This window comes from Phyllobates terribilis, unplaced genomic scaffold, assembly GCF_046119375.1.
Source record: "Phyllobates terribilis strain yellow unplaced genomic scaffold, ASM4611937v1 Scaffold_636__1_contigs__length_917067, whole genome shotgun sequence".
Lineage (NCBI taxonomy): Eukaryota > Metazoa > Chordata > Amphibia > Anura > Dendrobatidae > Phyllobates > Phyllobates terribilis.
This window is the reverse complement of record NW_027363396.1, coordinates 230,065-244,430: the sequence shown is the minus strand read 5'-3', so window position 1 is coordinate 244,430 and position 14,366 is coordinate 230,065. Positions and strand designations below refer to the sequence as shown.

At 45.5% G+C, this 14,366-nt stretch overlaps 8 non-coding genes across 8 annotated transcripts; all 8 read left to right on the top strand.

Annotated features, from left to right (window-relative positions):
• The first annotated feature begins 286 nt into the window (after positions 1–286).
• On the top strand, positions 287–477 carry LOC141234449 (U2 spliceosomal RNA). Its single transcript, XR_012300428.1, has one exon. It is a non-coding gene; the product is annotated as a U2 spliceosomal RNA (small nuclear RNA).
• A 1,110-nt stretch (positions 478–1,587) lies between these two features.
• Positions 1,588–1,777, top strand: LOC141234504 (U2 spliceosomal RNA). The gene has a single exon (XR_012300482.1). It is a non-coding gene; the product is annotated as a U2 spliceosomal RNA (small nuclear RNA).
• A 1,114-nt stretch (positions 1,778–2,891) lies between these two features.
• On the top strand, positions 2,892–3,082 carry LOC141234483 (U2 spliceosomal RNA). The gene has a single exon (XR_012300462.1). It is a non-coding gene; the product is annotated as a U2 spliceosomal RNA (small nuclear RNA).
• A 1,115-nt stretch (positions 3,083–4,197) lies between these two features.
• LOC141234475 (U2 spliceosomal RNA) lies at positions 4,198–4,388 on the top strand. Its single transcript, XR_012300453.1, has one exon. It is a non-coding gene; the product is annotated as a U2 spliceosomal RNA (small nuclear RNA).
• Positions 4,389–5,503: 1,115 nt separating this feature from the next.
• Positions 5,504–5,694, top strand: LOC141234210 (U2 spliceosomal RNA). The gene has a single exon (XR_012300193.1). It is a non-coding gene; the product is annotated as a U2 spliceosomal RNA (small nuclear RNA).
• A 1,109-nt stretch (positions 5,695–6,803) lies between these two features.
• LOC141234209 (U2 spliceosomal RNA) lies at positions 6,804–6,994 on the top strand. Its single transcript, XR_012300192.1, has one exon. It is a non-coding gene; the product is annotated as a U2 spliceosomal RNA (small nuclear RNA).
• A 1,115-nt stretch (positions 6,995–8,109) lies between these two features.
• On the top strand, positions 8,110–8,300 carry LOC141234208 (U2 spliceosomal RNA). The gene has a single exon (XR_012300191.1). It is a non-coding gene; the product is annotated as a U2 spliceosomal RNA (small nuclear RNA).
• A 1,115-nt stretch (positions 8,301–9,415) lies between these two features.
• Positions 9,416–9,606, top strand: LOC141234207 (U2 spliceosomal RNA). The gene has a single exon (XR_012300190.1). It is a non-coding gene; the product is annotated as a U2 spliceosomal RNA (small nuclear RNA).
• Positions 9,607–14,366: the final 4,760 nt, after the last annotated feature.

Sequence of the window (14,366 nt, the reverse complement as noted above, 5' to 3'; positions counted from 1 at the left end):
GACAGCTGCTCGTTCCACCCCACCCCCCGCCTTAATTGGTTCTCCTCCCTTCCAACGGTGTTGAGGTGGGTGGGAACAGCAGGGGGTGAAGGTGCTGTGTTTAAAGAGGTGGAGTTATGCAGATCTAAAACGCGTGGATTGCAGCAGCAGCAAGCGAAAAGTGCAGGCATGTAAGGGATCTAGAGGTTAACAACATGTCTTCTTAACGGGAGTCCAGGAGCTCATCTCCACAAATGGACTTTTCAGGATCCTTGGGTGGCTCCGTAGTTTGAAACCAATTCTGGTTATCGCTTCTCGGCCTTTTGGCTAAGATCAAGTGTAGTATCTGTTCTTATCAGTTTAATATCTGATACGTCTCCTATCTGGGGACCATATATTAAATGGATTTTTAGAACAGGGAGATGGAAAAAGAGCTTGCTCTGTCCACTCCACGCATTGACCTGGTATTGCAGTATCTCCAGGACCGGTGCACCCCTTCTTTAATGCAGTTTCTAAAATCAGAAAGAATTGAATTCAATGTTTTTTGTTCATTTTGCTTGTTTGTCGGATTTTGGATGGACTCTTTGGCTTTGCTTTTCTTCTCCTCATTGGATTTTTCATGTTCAAAGTTGCAGAAGCCAGATTACAAGCTCATTTTGGTTCAACTTCAGCAACTGTGCATTGCATTGCCATGTAATGTGATGCAATGCTATCTTTCTAGCTCTCCCTTTTTACTTCCTTTTGGATAAACAGACATATTAGGCAAGCATTTTGGAGCTTTCACTAAATAACTACAGGTGGTGAGATAAGCTGCACAATATAATTGACCTTTCAGTATATTGTTGCACACACACCATCTATTTAGCAAATGCCCTTGTTATCAACAGCAGCCTTTTAAACTCACCTGAGCTAACAGGTATGTGCGCTGGTTACTCTGCTGCGCTTAAATTTCTTTTTTGGTTTGCTACAATGCCTTTTCTGAAACGTTGTCTCCTTCTGCTGGAACACTGACTTCTTTCATTTAATGCCTGCAGACTATAAAAGAGAACCCAACCCAAAAGTTTGGTTGATTAGTCTGTGGCATTCTGTTAAACTGTTGCTTATGGCGGTCTCTGTGAGCTTCTCAGCGACATTCAGCCAGCCAGGTATCCTGCCTGCAGTAGATGGAATGTGGCAATGGAACGCTGGCTGCGCGTGTCATAATAGGCTCTGAGCCTTTATATACCTGTGCACAGCAGCAGCCACCTTCAGTCTGCTGCTGGACAGCCAGCAGCAGCAGCAGCAGGAGAGGTATGTAATCAGGAGCCCTCATGCTAAGGGTAGACAGCTGCTCGTTCCACCCCACCCCCCGCCTTAATTGGTTCTCTCCCTTCCAACGGTGTTGAGGCGGGTGGGAACAGCAGGGGTGAAGGTGCTGTGTTTAAAGAGGTGGAGTTATGCAGATCTAAAACGCGTGGATTGCAGCTGCAGCAAGCCGAAAAGTGCAGGCATGTAAGGGATCTAGAGGTTGACAACATGTCCTTCTTAACGGGAGTCCAGGAGCTCATCTCCACAAATGGACTTTTCAGGATCCTTGGGTGGCTCCGTAGTTTGAAACCAATTCTGGTTATTGCTTCTCGCCTTTTGGCTAAGATCAAGTGTAGTATCTGTTCTTATCAGTTTAATATCTGATACGTCCCCTATCTGGGGACCATATATTAAATGGATTTTTAGAACAGGGAGATGGAAAAAGAGCTTGCTCTGTCCACTCCACGCATTGACCTGGTATTGCAGTATCTCCAGGACCGGTGCACCCTTCTTTAATGCAGTTTCTAAAATCAGAAAGAATTGAATTCAATGTTTTTTGTTCATTTTGCTTGTTTGTCGGATTTTGGGATGGATCTCTTTGGCTTTGCTTTTCTTCTCCTCATTGGATTTTTCATGTTCAAAGTTGCAGAAGCCAGATTACAAGCTCATTTTGGTTCAACTTCAGCAACTGTGCATTGCATTGCCATGTAATGTGATGCAATGCTATCTTTTCTAGCTCTCCCTTTTTACTTCCTTTTGGATAAACAGACATATTAGGCAAGCATTTTGGAGCTTTCACCTAAATAACTACAGGTGGTGAGATAAGCTGCACAATATAATTGACCTTTCAGTATATTGTTGCACACACACCATCTTTTTAGCAAATGCCCTTGTTATCAACAGCAGCCTTTTAAACTCACCTGAGCTAACAGGTATGTGCGCTGGTTACTCTGCTGCGCTTAAAATTTCTTTTTTGGTTTGCTACAATGCCTTTTCTGAAACGTTGTCTCCTTCTGCTGGAACACTGACTTCTTTCATTTAATGCCTGCAGACTATAAAAGAGAACCCAACCCAAAAAGTTTGGTTGATTAGTCTGTGGCATTCTGTTAAACTGTTGCTTATGGCGGTCTCTGTGAGCTTCTCAGCGACATTCAGCCAGCCAGGTATCCTGCCTGCAGTAGATGGAATGTGGCAATGGAACGCTGGCTGCGCGTGTCATAATAGGCTCTGAGCCTTATATACCTGTGCAACAGCAGCAGCCACCTTCAGTCTGCTGCTGGACAGCCAGCAGCAGCAGCAGCAGGAGAGGTATGTAATCAGGAGCCCTCCTGCTAAGGGTAGACAGCTGCTCGTTCCACCCCACCCCCCGCCTTAATTGGTTCTCCTCCCTTCCAACGGTGTTGAGGCGGGTGGGAACAGCAGGGGGTGAAGGTGCTGTGTTTAAAGAGGTGGAGTTATGCAGATCTAAAACGCGTGGATTGCAGCAGCAGCAAGCGAAAAGTGCAGGCATGTAAGGGATCTAGAGGTTGACAACATGTCTTCTTAACGGGAGTCCAGGAGCTCATCTCCACAAATGACTTTTCAGGATCCTTGGGTGGCTCCGTAGTTTGAAACCAATTCTGGTTATCGCTTCTCGGCCTTTTGGCTAAGATCAAGTGTAGTATCTGTTCTTATCAGTTTAATATCTGATACGTGCCCTATCTGGGGACCATATATTAAATGGATTTTTAGAACAGGGAGATGGAAAAAGAGCTTGCTCTGTCCACTCCACGCATTGACCTGGTATTGCAGTATCTCCAGGACCGGTGCACCCCTTCTTTAATGCAGTTTCTAAAATCAGAAAGAATTGAATTCAATGTTTTTTGTTCATTTTGCTTGTTTGTCGGATTTTAAGGATGGACTCTTTGGCTTTGCTTTTCTTCTCCTCATTGGATTTTTCATGTTCAAAGTTGCAGAAGCCAGATTACAAGCTCATTTTGGTTCAACTTCAGCAACTGTGCATTGCATTGCCATGTAATGTGATGCAATGCTATCTTTCTAGCTCTCCCTTTTTACTTCCTTTTGGATAAACAGACATATTAGGCAAGCATTTTGGAGCTTTCACCTAAATAAACTACAGGTGGTGAGATAAGCTGCACAATATAATTGACCTTTCAGTATATTGTTGCACACACACCATCTATTTAGCAAATGCCCTTGTTATCAACAGCAGCCTTTTAAACTCACCTGAGCTAACAGGTATGTGCGCTGGTTACTCTGCTGCGCTTAAAATTTCTTTTTTGGTTTGCTACAATGCCTTTTCTGAAACGTTGTCTCCTTCTGCTGGAACACTGACTTCTTTCATTTAATGCCTGCAGACTATAAAAGAGAACCCAACCCAAAAAGTTTGGTTGATTAGTCTGTGGCATTCTGTTAAACTGTTGCTTATGGCGGTCTCTGTGAGCTTCTCAGCGACATTCAGCCAGCCAGGTATCCTGCCTGCAGTAGATGGAATGTGGCAATGGAACGCTGGCTGCGCGTGTCATAATAGGCTCTGAGCCTTTATATACCTGTGCACAGCAGCAGCCACCTTCAGTCTGCTGCTGGACAGCCAGCAGCAGCAGCAGCAGGAGAGGTATAATCAGGAGCCCTCCTGCTAAGGGTAGACAGCTGCTCGTTCCACCCCACCCCCCGCCTTAATTGGTTCTCCTCCCTTCCAACGGTGTTGAGGCGGGTGGGAACAGCAGGGGGTGAAGGTGCTGTGTTTAAAGAGGTGGAGTTATGCAGATCTAAAATGCGTGGATTGCAGCAGCAGCAAGCCGAAAAGTGCAGGCATGTAAGGGATCTAGAGGTTAACAACATGTCTTCTTAACGGGAGTCCAGGAGCTCATCTCCACAAATGGACTTTTCAGGATCCTTGGGTGGCTCCGTAGTTTGAAACCAATTCTGGTTATCGCTTCTCGGCCTTTTGGCTAAGATCAAGTGTAGTATCTGTTCTTATCAGTTTAATATCTGATACGTCCCCTATCTGGGGACCATATATTAAATGGATTTTTAGAACAGGGAGATGGAAAAAGAGCTTGCTCTGTCCACTCCACGCATTGACCTGATATTGCAGTATCTCCAGGACCGGTGCACCCCTTCTTTAATGCAGTTTCTAAAATCAGAAAGAATTGAATTCAATGTTTTTTATTCATTTTGCTTGTTTGTCGGATTTTGGGATGGACTCTTTGGCTTTGCTTTTCTTCTCCTCATTGGATTTTTCATGTTCAAAGTTGCAGAAGCCAGATTACAAGCTCATTTTGGTTCAACTTCAGCAACTGTGCATTGCATTGCCATGTAATGTGATGCAATGCTATCTTTCTAGCTCTCCCTTTTTACTTCCTTTTGGATAAACAGACATATTAGGCAAGCATTTTGGAGCTTTCACCTAAATAACTACAGGTGGTGAGATAAGCTGCACAATATAATTGACCTTTCAGTATATTGTTGCACACACACCATCTATTTAGCAAATGCCCTTGTTATCAACAGCAGCCTTTTAAACTCACCTGAGCTAACAGGTATGTGCGCTGGTTACTCTGCTGCGCTTAAAATTTCTTTTTTGGTTTGCTACAATGCCTTTTCTGAAACGTTGTCTCCTTCTGCTGGAACACTGACTTCTTTCATTTAATGCCTGCAGACTATAAAAGAGAACCCAACCCAAAAAGTTTGGTTGATTAGTCTGTAGCATTCTGTTAAACTGTTGCTTATGGCGGTCTCTGTGAGCTTCTCAGCGACATTCAGCCAGCCAGGTATCCTGCCTGCAGTAGATGGAATGTGGCAATGGAACGCTGGCTGCGCGTGTCATAATAGGCTCTGAGCCTTTATATACCTGTGCACAGCAGCAGCCACCTTCAGTCTGCTGCTGGACAGCCAGCAGCAGCAGCAGCAGGAGAGGTATGTAATCAGGAGCCCTCCTGCTAAGGGTAGACAGCTGCTCGTTCCACCCCACCCCCCGCCTTAATTGGTTCTCCTCCCTTCCAACGGTGTTGAGGCGGGTGGGAACAGCAGGGGGTGAAGGTGCTGTGTTTAAAGAGGTGGAGTTATGCAGATCTAAAACGCGTGGATTGCAGCAGCAGCAAGCCGAAAAGTGCAGGCATGTAAGGGATCTAGAGGTTGACAACATGTCTTCTTAACGGGAGTCCAGGAGCTCATCTCCACAAATGGACTTTTCAGGATCCTTGGGTGGCTCCGTAGTTTGAAACCAATTCTGGTTATCGCTTCTCGGCCTTTTGGCTAAGATCAAGTGTAGTATCTGTTCTTATCAGTTTAATATCTGATACGTCCCCTATCTGGGGACCATATATTAAATGGATTTTTAGAACAGGGAGATGGAAAAAGAGCTTGCTCTGTCCACTCCACGCATTGACCTGGTATTGCAGTATCTCCAGGACCGGTGCACCCCTTCTTTAATGCAGTTTCTAAAATCAGAAAGAATTGAATTCAATGTTTTTTGTTCATTTTGCTTGTTTGTCGGATTTTGGGATGGACTCTTTGGCTTTGCTTTTCTTCTCCTCATTGGATTTTTCATGTTCAAAGTTGCAGAAGCCAGATTACAAGCTCATTTTGGTTCAACTTCAGCAACTGTGCATTGCATTGCCATGTAATGTGATGCAATGCTATCTTTCTAGCTCTCCCTTTTTACTTCCTTTTGGATAAACAGACATATTAGGCAAGCATTTTGGAGCTTTCACCTAAATAACTACAGGTGGTGAGATAAGCTGCACAATATAATTGACCTTTCAGTATATTGTTGCACACACACCATCTATTTAGCAAATGCCCTTGTTATCAACAGCAGCCTTTTAAACTCACCTGAGCTAACAGGTATGTGCGCTGGTTACTCTGCTGCGCTTAAAATTTCTTTTTTGGTTTGCTACAATGCCTTTTCTGAAACGTTGTCTCCTTCTGCTGGAACACTGACTTCTTTCATTTAATGCCTGCAGACTATAAAAGAGAACCCAACCCAAAAAGTTTGGTTGATTAGTCTGTGGCATTCTGTTAAACTGTTGCTTATGGCGGTCTCTGTGAGCTTCTCAGCAACATTCAGCCAGCCAGGTATCCTGCCTGCAGTAGATGGAATGTGGCAATGGAACGCTGGCTGCGCGTGTCATAATAGGCTCTGAGCCTTTATATACCTGTGCACAGCAGCAGCCACCTTCAGTCTGCTGCTGGACAGCCAGCAGCAGCAGGAGAGGTATGTAATCAGGAGCCCTCCTGCTAAGGGTAGACAGCTGCTCGTTCCACCCCACCCCCCGCCTTAATTGGTTCTCCTCCCTTCCAACGGTGTTGAGGCGGGTGGGAACAGCAGGGGGTGAAGGTGCTGTGTTTAAAGAGGTGGAGTTATGCAGATCTAAAACGCGTGGATTGCAGCAGCAGCAAGCCGAAAAGTGCAGGCATGTAAGGGATCTAGAGGTTGACAACATGTCTTCTTAACGGGAGTCCAGGAGCTCATCTCCACAAATGGACTTTTCAGGATCCTTGGGTGGCTCCGTAGTTTGAAACCAATTCTGGTTATCGCTTCTCGGCCTTTTGGCTAAGATCAAGTGTAGTATCTGTTCTTATCAGTTTAATATCTGATACGTCCCCTATCTGGGGACCATATATTAAATGGATTTTTAGAACAGGGAGATGGAAAAAGAGCTTGCTCTGTCCACTCCACGCATTGACCTGGTATTGCAGTATCTCCAGGACCGGTGCACCCCTTCTTTAATGCAGTTTCTAAAATCAGAAAGAATTGAATTCAATGTTTTTTGTTCATTTTGCTTGTTTGTCGGATTTTGGGATGGACTCTTTGGCTTTGCTTTTCTTCTCCAAATTGGATTTTTCATGTTCAAAGTTGCAGAAGCCAGATTACAAGCTCATTTTGGTTCAACTTCAGCAACTGTGCATTGCATTGCCATGTAATGTGATGCAATGCTATCTTTCTAGCTCTCCCTTTTTACTTCCTTTTGGATAAACAGACATATTAGGCAAGCATTTTGGAGCTTTCACCTAAATAACTACAGGTGGTGAGATAAGCTGCACAATATAATTGACCTTTCAGTATATTGTTGCACACACACCATCTATTTAGCAAATGCCCTTGTTATCAACAGCAGCCTTTTAAACTCACCTGAGCTAACAGGTATGTGCGCTGGTTACTCTGCTGCGCTTAAAATTTCTTTTTTGGTTTGCTACAATGCCTTTTCTGAAACGTTGTCTCCTTCTGCTGGAACACTGACTTCTTTCATTTAATGCCTGCAGACTATAAAAGAGAACCCAACCCAAAAAGTTTGGTTGATTAGTCTGTAGCATTCTGTTAAACTGTTGCTTATGGCGGTCTCTGTGAGCTTCTCAGCGACATTCAGCCAGCCAGGTATCCTGCCTGCAGTAGATGGAATGTGGCAATGGAACGCTGGCTGCGCGTGTCATAATAGGCTCTGAGCCTTTATATACCTGTGCACAGCAGCAGCCACCTTCAGTCTGCTGCTGGACAGCCAGCAGCAGCAGCAGCAGGAGAGGTATGTAATCAGGAGCCCTCTTGCTAAGGGTAGACAGCTGCTCGTTCCACCCCACCCCACGCCTTAATTGGTTCTCCTCCCTTCCAACGGTGTTGAGGCGGGTGGGAACAGCAGGGGGTGAAGGTGCTGTGTTTAAAGAGGTGGAGTTATGCAGATCTAAAACGCGTGGATTGCAGCAGCAGCAAGCCGAAAAGTGCAGGCATGTAAGGGATCTAGAGGTTGACAACATGTCTTCTTAACGGGAGTCCAGGAGCTCATCTCCACAAATGGACTTTTCAGGATCCTTGGGTGGCTCCGTAGTTTGAAACCAATTCTGGTTATCGCTTCTCGGCCTTTTGGCTAAGATCAAGTGTAGTATCTGTTCTTATCAGTTTAATATCTGATACGTCCCCTATCTGGGGACCATATATTAAATGGATTTTTAGAACAGGGAGATGGAAAAAGAGCTTGCTCTGTCCACTCCACGCATTGACCTGGTATTGCAGTATCTCCAGGACCGGTGCACCCCTTCTTTAATGCAGTTTCTAAAATCAGAAAGAATTGAATTCATTGTTTTTTGTTCATTTTGCTTGTTTGTCGGATTTTGGGATGGACTCTTTGGCTTTGCTTTTCTTCTCCTCATTGGATTTTTCATGTTCAAAGTTGCAGAAGCCAGATTACAAGCTCATTTTGGTTCAACTTCAGCAACTGTGCATTGCATTGCCATGTAATGTGATGCAATGCTATCTTTCTAGCTCTCCCTTTTTACTTCCTTTTGGATAAACAGACATATTAGGCAAGCATTTTGGAGCTTTCACCTAAATAACTACAGGTGGTGAGATAAGCTGCACAATATAATTGACCTTTCAGTATATTGTTGCACACACACCATCTATTTAGCAAATGCCCTTGTTATCAACAGCAGCCTTTTAAACTCACCTGAGCTAACAGGTATGTGCGCTGGTTACTCTGCTGCGCTTAAAATTTCTTTTTTGGTTTGCTACAATGCCTTTTCTGAAACGTTGTCTCCTTCTGCTGGAACACTGACTTCTTTCATTTAATGCCTGCAGACTATAAAAGAGAACCCAACCCAAAAAGTTTGGTTGATTAGTCTGTGGCATTCTGTTAAACTGTTGCTTATGGCGGTCTCTGTGAGCTTCTCAGCGACATTCAGCCAGCCAGGTATCCTGCCTGCAGTAGATGGAATGTGGCAATGGAACGCTGGCTGCGCGTGTCATAATAGGCTCTGAGCCTTTATATACCTGTGCACAGCAGCAGCCACCTTCAGTCTGCTGCTGGACAGCCAGCAGCAGCAGCAGCAGGAGAGGTATGTAATCAGGAGCCCTCCTGCTAAGGGTAGACAGCTGCTCGTTCCACCCCACCCCCCGCCTTAATTGGTTCTCCTCCCTTCCAACGGTGTTGAGGCGGGTGGGAACAGCAGGGGGTGAAGGTGCTGTGTTTAAAGAGGTGGAGTTATGCAGATCTAAAACGCGTGGATTGCAGCAGCAGCAAGCCGAAAAGTGCAGGCATGTAAGGGATCTAGAGGTTGACAACATGTCTTCTTAACGGGAGTCCAGGAGCTCATCTCCACAAATGGACTTTTCAGGATCCTTGGGTGGCTCCGTAGTTTGAAACCAATTCTGGTTATCGCTTCTCGGCCTTTTGGCTAAGATCAAGTGTAGTATCTGTTCTTATCAGTTTAATATCTGATACGTCCCCTATCTGGGGACCATATATTAAATGGATTTTTAGAACAGGGAGATGGAAAAAGAGCTTGCTCTGTCCACTCCACGCATTGACCTGGTATTGCAGTATCTCCAGGACCGGTGCACCCCTTCTTTAATGCAGTTTCTAAAATCAGAAAGAATTGAATTCAATGTTTTTTGTTCATTTTGCTTGTTTGTCGGATTTTGGGATGGACTCTTTGGCTTTGCTTTTCTTCTCCTCATTGGATTTTTCATGTTCAAAGTTGCAGAAGCCAGATTACAAGCTCATTTTGGTTCAACTTCAGCAACTGTGCATTGCATTGCCATGTAATGTGATGCAATGCTATCTTTCTAGCTCTCCCTTTTTACTTCCTTTTGGATAAACAGACATATTAGGCAAGCATTTTGGAGCTTTCACCTAAATAACTACAGGTGGTGAGATAAGCTGCACAATATAATTGACCTTTCAGTATATTGTTGCACACGCACCATCTATTTAGCAAATGCCCTTGTTATCAACAGCAGCCTTTTAAACTCACCTGAGCTAACAGGTATGTGCGCTGGTTACTCTGCTGCGCTTAAAATTTCTTTTTTGGTTTGCTACAATGCCTTTTCTGAAACGTTGTCTCCTTCTGCTGGGACACTGACTTCTTTCATTTAATGCCTGCAGACTATAAAAGAGAACCCAACCCAAAAAGTTTGGTTGATTAGTCTGTGGCATTCTGTTAAACTGTTGCTTATGGCGGTCTCTGTGAGCTTCTCAGCGACATTCAGCCAGCCAGGTATCCTGCCTGCAGTAGATGGAATGTGGCAATGGAACGCTGGCTGCGCATGTCATAATAGGCTCTGAGCCTTTATATACCTGTGCACAGCAGCAGCCACCTTCAGTCTGCTGCTGGACAGCCAGCAGCAGCAGCAGCAGGAGAGGTATGTAATCAGGAGCCCTCCTGCTAAGGGTAGACAGCTGCTCGTTCCACCCCACCCCCCGCCTTAATTGGTTCTCCTCCCTTCCAACGGTGTTGAGGCGGGTGGGAACAGCAGGGGGTGAAGGTGCTGTGTTTAAAGAGGTGGAGTTATGCAGATCTAAAACGCGTGGATTGCAGCAGCAGCAAGCCGAAAAGTGCAGGCATGTAAGGGATCTAGAGGTTGACAACATGTCTTCTTAACGGGAGTCCAGGAGCTCATCTCCACAAATGGACTTTTCAGGATCCTTGGGTGGCTCCGTAGTTTGAAACCAATTCTGGTTATCGCTTCTCGGCCTTTTGGCACGATCTATCAGGTTTACCTGTGTGGTCTTGCCTGTGAGTGCTCTTGGTACCCTTTCTCTCGGCCTGGGGGGATCGTTCCTCTTCGGAGGGACTTAACCCCCCTGCTGCTATTGGGAGGAAGGATTAGTCCGGGAGCAACGGGAAGGGATCCCATGAAGGCTTGCGCCTTTCAGAGAGAAGAGTCGGTACGTTCCTGAGTGAAGGATGCCGGCAACGCTCACATATTCATCGGGTGATGCCCGGATGCGGAACACCGTGAGGATTGAAGTTGGAGCAGGATCGAGGACGGAGAAGAACTTGGACTACATCTGCCATAGGATTCTGCTTGGAGTTCTGGAGTTTCGGCGGGAAGACATATTCTGCTTCCAGGACAATGAGTACAAGGGGACTTACACCATCACCTTCAAGAGCCAGGGATGCTGTCACCAACTCGTACAAAAGGTAAATGAGAAAAACTACTTAGATGAATTGGATGGACTAACCTTTTGTCTCTTGTATGCCTATGACGAGATCCCTATCGTGGTGCATTTCCCGAACCCCTTTGTGGAGGCTGCAGACATCTCGACCTACCTTATCCGTTATTGTGATGATCTGAGATACCTGGGCACTGTGAAGAACGCGGTAGGCTTCTGGTGCGGCAAGAGGAGGTACATGGCCCGTCTAAAGAGGGACCCAAGCGGAGTGGGAGGAATGCTACACCCTCCCTCAACATTTGTGATCGGTAAGAGCAGAGGCTACTTATTTTACCCTGGAATGCCGGTATGTTGCAGGAACTGTGGACAAATGGGTCATACCCAAACGTCCTGCACGGGCAGGAAAGTAGACCGCTGCAATAATTGCAGCTGTTACGGACATTTAATGAAGGACTGTCCCGCTGGGAGGAAATGCAATCTTTGTGGTGAGGCGGGGCACATGTTCCGAGGATGCCCCAACAGGACCAGGACCAGGACTTACGCAGAAGCTGCATCTTCTGCAGCTGAGCCGATGCGCCCGCCGGTCTTCACTGGCGGGCCGGCGTCGGAGGGCGGTTCGAAGGGCGAGAAGGCTGGGATGGAGCAGGGAGCCGGAGGCCCCACTGGGGCGGCCCCTGCATCGAAGTCCCTTAACGATGGGCGGACCTCGCATGGACCGGAGCGGAGGGGTCCTCCTTCTGGGAGGGTATCCTCCGTGTCGATGGTTCCCGATACCGATCCTGTTGGGCTGGAGGGTGGTGCCCCTGTGCGGTTGGCTACAGGGGACCACGCAGCGATGGCCTCAGGATCTTCCAGGGCGATTAGCCAGCCAGATGAGGGGGCTTTGCTTCTAGGTGACGAACATCAGGGAATCTGTGTTGGTGATCTTATCCTGATGGACCAGTCTCTCCCCCTGGAGGAGGTGGAGGAAGAGGAGGACTGCACCAGTGACCTAGTGGAGTCTGCCCCGAAAAAGAGACGGAATGTCGAAGCCCCAGCGTCTCCTGGAATGTGGCTGGGAACCGTGACCTACGAGGGGGCAACCGCCGGCTCACAGAATATCGAGTCATTTGGGTCCTCTAGCCCGGATGTCCTGGAGCAATTTGGCATACAGGGCTTTGAGTCAGGTGTCCTCATGGAAGATCCACCACCCTGACCTATGAATGCCCACATTAAGACTTGTCTCACTGAATGTGAGGTCATTAAAGAGCCCAGTTCGTAGGGCTGCTCTATTTAAGTACTTAGAAACCACTGACTTTGACATATGTTTATTACAGGAATGCGGGATACAACATGCACTAAATTATAATGACATCAAGACAGATTGGAGACTGGGGCCCTCCATCTGGTCTGGCTCCAGTCAGCGGGGGTGGGCTTCCTCTGTCGTGGGAGAAATATTGCTATAAATACTGTCACAGAAATAGTACCAGGCAGAGTGGTTTTAGTGCATTTTAAATTTAATGGTTTTACCCTACGTGTAATGAATGTTTATGCTTCCCCTGATAAGCAAGAGAGAATTAATTTATTTGGGATATTGCCATTGTACTGTACTGGGTCATCTCCCCTGATCGTAGGGGGTGATTTTAATTGTCTTTGTGCTAGTGAACAACGAGCGGGGGGTGACCCTTTACGCAAATTGGATAAGTCATGTCATCTATTGAAAGATTTTATAACTGATTTTAAATTATGCGATGCGTGGAGGTCACTCCTGCCGACGGACCCTGGTTATACGTGGTCCGGAAGAGGGGTGTCCTCCAGAATCGATTTTATTTTCCTATCAGATGATTTTAACCCTGTAAAATGTGTTTTAACATCAAATATATTTTCTGACCATAAGGGCTTGGAGGTGCACCTAGAATACCGGGATGAACAGAGGGTCAACAGGGGCCTCTGGCGTCTAAGTACTTACCTGCTGGAGGACCCTCTGATTCGACAAGACTTTGGTAAAGCCTATCAAGCCTGGCGGCGACAAAAACCTTCTGATGCCCCTATGGTAACCTGGTGGGAAAATTTGAAAAAAAAAGTCAGAATGTTTTTTATAAAAGCAGGGAGACGTAAAGCTAGAGAGAAAAAAAGATGTTTTAGTGATCTTAACACCAAACTACAAACACTTTTTAAATTCAAAGAGCTAGGGGTGGAGGTGGGAGATGATATTGCTAGCCTAAAAACTGAAATTCAGAACTGCATAGACACAAAGGGGAAAGAGATTATTTTTAACTCTAGAGTGCAGCACTTGGAGGAGGGGGAGAAGTGCTCTCGCTTCTTCTTCAAAAAAGTCATGGATAAAAGAGAAGTGATCACAAATCTAGAGGGTGAAACATCTATGCAGGGAATGTTGAATGCTACTTTTAACTTTTATAAGCATCTTTTTAGTAAAAAGTGTATAGATGAGTCCTTTTTATCTGATGCTCTTAATGATCTCGATTTTAAGTTAAATTTTACAGACCAGGAGTTTTTAGAACGCGATATTGTTTTAGAGGAATTATTTTATGTTTTTAAAAGTTTCTCTAAGGGCAAAGCACCTGGGTGTGATGGACTACCTGTAGAGTTTTATCTTACTTTTTGGGACATTTTAAAAGAGGACCTTTTTATGCTTTTTAAAGAAGTTTTTATTTGTGAACAGTTGCCATTTTCGTGGAGGAGAGGAGTGGTGTCTTTGATATATAAAAAAGGTGATCGCAGTGCTCTAGCGAATTGGAGACCCATAACTCTCCTAAACGTCGATTACAAGGTACTTGCTAAGGTGGTTGCAAACCGGCTCAGGAATGTCATTGCCAAACTAATCCAGCCTGAGCAGGTTTGTAGTGTACCAGGCAGAAGTATTTCAGAGGTTTTAAACGTATTAAGGGATGTAATTTGGTATTCCAGAGACCGGGGTCAAAATGTAGCTCTTTTAGCCCTAGATTTTGAAAAAGCTTTCGATAGAGTCTCTCATAGATTTCTTTTTAGAGTTTTAAAAAGAATGGGTATCCCTAATATGCTTTTAAATTGTATTAAGATTTTATATAAAAATTGTTTTAGTCAAATTTCTCTTAATGGCTTTTTAACAGATGGAGTTCCCCTTGAGTCCGGAGTGAAGCAGGGATGCCCCTTGTCGCCCATCCTGTTCATCTGCGCCATGGAGCCCCTGCTGAGCGCAATAAGGAAAGACAAAGTGATTAGAGGGGTTCC